Below are 5,251 nucleotides of genomic sequence, written 5' to 3'. Positions count from 1 at the left end.
TCAACTTTTGGGGTATTCTTGAGATTTTGAAGAAATTCTATGGAATCCAATCAAAACCTTGTTGTAACTAGTGATTGAGAAGTGAAATCATCATAAAAACACACCTAAAAACTCACCTTTAGTGTGTATTGGAAGTCTTGGCCAGATGGGTGAAGGAGAGAAAAGCCCTAATCTTGAAATTCTTTTATTTTTCTCTCCCCGCTCAGGTATTAATAGGCCCAGGTACAGTATTTTTCCGCTGGTGTTGTCCCTGTTCTATAAGGCTTTAGCTCAATGGTTTGCTAAAATAAGGTACAATATTTTTCAACTGGTTCTATCCATGTGCTTTAAGGCTTTAGCTCATTGATTTGCTAAAATTTTTTACTTCACTCCTGTGCTATAGCTGCGCTATGGGGAGATAGTTCACTGTATTTTCTTTAGTCTTATTGCTTTTAAATTAACATCCAAGTTTTTTTCCATTATTACAACACTCAAAGATTAATGAAATAATTATTCTCAAGTATCCAAATAACTTTATCCACTCCAGTAATTGTCATATGGTGTAAATTAAATTGTATTCTTAAGCTCGAGATCGCTCAAATTAGCAATAGAAATTCACGGGTCCATACACATTCGCCTACCTCGGCACCACAAACCTTGAGTTCTTGGTAACATTTTATGGGCCCTTACAATGGGACTAGTTTTTGCCGCTCGCAGAGTTTGCTTACAATAACAGCTATCAGTCGAGCATTCAGATGGCTCCGTATGAGGCTTTGTATGGTCTACAGTATAGATCTCTGGTGGGTTGGTTTGAGCCGGTTGAGGCTAGGCTATTGGGTACTGACTTGGTTTAGGGCACTTTGGACAAGGTTAAATTGATTCAGGAGCGGCTTCGTACGATGCAGTCTAGACAGAATAGTTATGCCGACAGGAAGGTCCGTGATGTTTCTTACATGGTTGAGGAGAAGGTTCTGCTGAAGGTTTCACCCATGAAGGGTGTTATGAGGTTCGGAAAGAAGGGCAAGTTAAGCCCTCGGCTCATTGGGCCTTTCGAGGTACTTCAGAGGATTGGGGAGGTAGCTTACAAGCTTGCCTTGCCACCTAGTTTGTCCAGGGTGCATCCAGTATTTCATGTTTCTATGCTCCAGAAGTATATCGACGATTGGTCTCAGGGTTTGGATTTCAATACGGTTCAGTTTGATGGTGATTTGACTTATGATGGGGAGTCGGTGGCCATTTTGGATTGGCAGGTTCAAAAGTTGAGGTCAAAGGATATAGTTTCAGTGAAGGTGCAGTGGAGAGGTCAGCCCTTGGAGGAGGCTTCTTGGGAGACCGAGCGGGAAATGAGGAGCAGATATCCACACCTATTTGTGACTCTAGGTATGTTTGTAGACTCGTTCAAGGACGAAAGTTCGTTTAAGAGTTGTAGCTCCATTCCCCCATTTCTGCTCCTTTTGTACTCTACAACTGTTATATGACTTACCAGGTTGGTTGGTTCGGGTTCAGAGACATTTCGGAGTGTATTGAGACACATAGTCTCATAATTGAAAGCTTAAGTTGGAAAAGTTGGTCGGATGTCGACTTATGTGTAAACGACCTCGAATATGAATTTTGATGGTTCTATTAGCTTTGTTAGGTGATTTTTGCTTAGGAGCATGTCCGGATTGTGATTTGGTGGTCCGTAGTAGAATTTGAGTTTAAATGGAAAAAGTTGGAATTTTGGAAAGTTTGACCGGGAGTGGAATTTTTTATACCGGGGTTGGATTGGATTTCTGGAAGTTGAAGTAGGTTCATGGTGTCATTTTATGACTTGTGTGCAAAAATTAAGGTCATTCGGACGTGATTTGATAGGTTTTGACGTTGTTTGTAGAATTTGGAAATTTCAAAGTTCATTAGGCTTGAATCCATGTGCAATTCGTGTTTTTTGATGTTTTTTTAGGAGGCTTGAGGACTCGACTATGATCGTATCGCGAATTAGGACTTGTTGGCATATTTGGTTTGAGGTCCCGGGGGCCTCGGGTTGATTTCGGATGGTTAACGAACTTGGAGTTTGATTTGAGGAACTGCTGAAGTTTTGACTCAGCTAGTGTGATTCCTTTAGCCCGTATATTGTATCATACTGGCTGTGGCTAGATTCGAGAGGTAAAGGCATATTGGAGTATAGTTTTACTTGGAATGAGATAAGTAACAGTTATAAATCTTGTTCTGAGGGTATGAAACCCCGAATTTTATGTTATGTGATTGGTTTGGAGGTGACGCACATGCTAGGTGACGAGCATGTGGGCGTGCACCATAGGAATTGGGACTTGGTCCATTCCATGGAACTGTAAAGTTGAATAACTTGTTGTTTGCAGTATGCCCTCCCTATGTTATAGAAATTTGACTACAAATCATGTTAGAAATCATGCTTAGGCTATCTGTTGACGCTGTAGGGACCCGCATAGGTCATGTACTTGTTGAATTATTTGTTAATTACTGTCTTGTACTCAGTCACGGTTTTACTTGCATATCATAGCTCAGTCTCTTCTTGTTTATTATTGATACATTATATTATCTCTGTTTGGGCTAATTTTTATGATTTCTAAGAGCCCGAGAGATTGGAGAGGTTGGTGACTGAGTTAGGGCCTGAGTGCCGAGCTGTGAGAGCTAATATATATATATATATATTATATTATATATATATATATAATATATTATATATAATATATATATATATTATATATATATATATATATATATATATATATGTATATATATTTTGATCGGGTTGCACGCCGCAACGAGCCTGAGGGCTGTATGTATATGGATTGGGTTGCACGCTGCAACGAGCCCTATGGACATTATATATTATGGGATTGAAGTCATCTCGGAGTACCCTTAGTCTCCTATTTAGAAGTTTAAGTTGGAAAACCCATTTAGAAGTTTAAGTTGGAAAAGTCAACCGGATGTTGACTTATGAGTAAACGATCTCGGATTTGGATTTTTATGGTTCGATTAGCTCCGTTATGTGATTTTGGACTTGGCAGTACGTCCGGAATATGATTTGGAGGTCCCTGGTAGAATTAGGCATGAATTGACAAAAGTTGGAATTTTGGCAATTTTGGTCGGCAGTGGAAATTCTGATATCGGGGCTGGAATGGAATTTTGGAAGTTGGAGTAGGCTTGTAGTATCATTTTTTATGTGCGTGCAAAATTTCAGGTCATTTCGAGGTGATTTGGTAGGTTTCAGCGTCATTTGTAGAGTTTGGAACTTTAGAAGTTCCTAGGCTTGAATCCGAGGGTAATTTGGTGTTTAGATGTTGTTTTGAGTGTTTCAAAGGTTCGACTAAGTTCGTATGTTGATATGTGACTTGTTGGTATGTTTAGTTGAGGTCTCGAGGGGTTCGGGATGATTTCGGATGGTTGACGGACTGGTTTTCAGTGTTTGAGAGTTGATGAAAACTGGTGGTGTGATTTTGCTGGTGTTAGCGCACCTGCGGAGTGGGAACCTCATGTGCGAGGTCCGAAGAAGCGGAAAGAGGGTCGCAGATGCAGGCAGGAGTGGTTTGGGTTGGATGCGCAGGTGCGAGTATCGGAGCGCACCTACGAGATCGCAGGTGCGAGATGCTGGCCGCAATACAAATTTTGAGGAGTAAGTGGAATCCGCACATGCGATGGTTTTTCCGCAGGTGCGGCATCGCAGAAGCGGGTATTTTGACCGCAAATGCGGTTTTGCTGGGCCGAACCTATAAATTGAACCCTTCGCGAATTTTTCTCATTTCCACCATTTTTGTAGACGGGTTTGGAGCTTTTGGGTGATTTTGAAGAGGGATTCAATGGATTATCAGTGAGGTAAGTGCTTGAGCCCTAATACTCACATATGTGGTGATTTCTCGTTGTTTAATCATGTAATTAGTGAAGATTAGGGGTAAAAATGAGGGGTTAGGGCTTGGGAATTTGAGAGTTTGATTTGAGGATTTGAGGGACCATTTGATGTCGGATTTTGATGAATTTGGTATGGGTAGACTCGTGAGTGAATGTGTTTCTAGTTTTGTGAATTTTTTGGAATTTCGAGACGTGGGACCGGGTGCCGGGTTTGAGTGGATTTTGGGATTGTGTCTAATTTTATAGTTTTTCTTGTGGAATTCATTCCATTAGCGCATATTGATAGTTGTTTACCCTAAAATTCGAGTAACAATTAAACTTGTTTTGTGGTTTTAAAGATATGTGATTTACCTCTCCCTCTTTTCATCTCTTCTCACTCATTATCCATTACCTGATTCCTTTTAGTGTCGAAGAAACACCAAGTTTTGCCTACTTCCGCCTCTACTAATCCAAATCAATGGCCAAAACTTCCAAAACAGTTCCTCATAAAGTAAACGCCTCCTCATCATTGCGGCCTGCCAGTGGTAGAACGACGGTGCCACCTCGTATCGAGGAATGCATTCCCGGGCCATGCGAGATATCTTCCGATTTCAAAATTGATAAGCCTGCATAGGTTCCAGGTCGATGCGAGCCCATGTCTTGATACATGTGCTTGATAACTGAAGATGAACTTGAGCAGGTAAAAAGGGATTGTAATTGGGATGATAAGGATGTCGTGATTCCTTCCCCCGAAGAGGACATCACCACTCATGTGAAAGGGTACATAAGCGTGTACACTTATCCTTTCACACTGGGTCCCGTAGATCCAGTCATTCTCGATTTCTGTCACCAATATCCGGTGACGCTTGGCCAGATCTATCCTTCCTTCTAGCGCATCGTCAATTTGCTCAGGTCTTTCCCGGGCAAGGATGAGGGGATACCTTTTACCCTCGACCACCTGATCGGGCTATACAGCCCTCGCCTTTATCGAGGCAGTCTGATAAAGCTCTAGCGTCGTCCTCTAAGGCTCTGTTCTCTAGAATCGTAAAGGACAAGGACCGAGGATGGATGAGCCGATTTGTCCGAATCTTCCGATTTAATTCCTGCTGAATGGATGCCATTCCCCGAGGAATGGAACATGAAACGTAAGTGCAAACCTATCGACGATGATTACTGCTCTGCTTTCCCTATTCTTTCTCGATCTAATTCCCTTTCGATGATGCAGCTTCCCCTTGGTTTTCTGGTGCAATTCCGAAGCTTGCAGGTTGGGTTCGACGACTGGCTTCCACATCTTCACATGCAGAACGTTGTTGGCGTGATTTGGGCAAGGGTCGGTGGGAAGCATGAAACCATGGTGAGCTCCCTTGTTTATATATTGGTGTTTCTCTGCAAAATACTTACTTTCCCCTTACGCAGGCCTCGGAGACGC

The sequence above is a fragment of the Nicotiana attenuata genome, chromosome 3, assembly GCF_001879085.1.
Source record: "Nicotiana attenuata strain UT chromosome 3, NIATTr2, whole genome shotgun sequence".
In the NCBI taxonomy this organism is placed as follows: Eukaryota; Viridiplantae; Streptophyta; class Magnoliopsida; order Solanales; family Solanaceae; genus Nicotiana; species Nicotiana attenuata.
The sequence above is the reverse complement of the archived record's forward strand: the minus strand, read 5'-3'. Positions refer to the sequence as shown.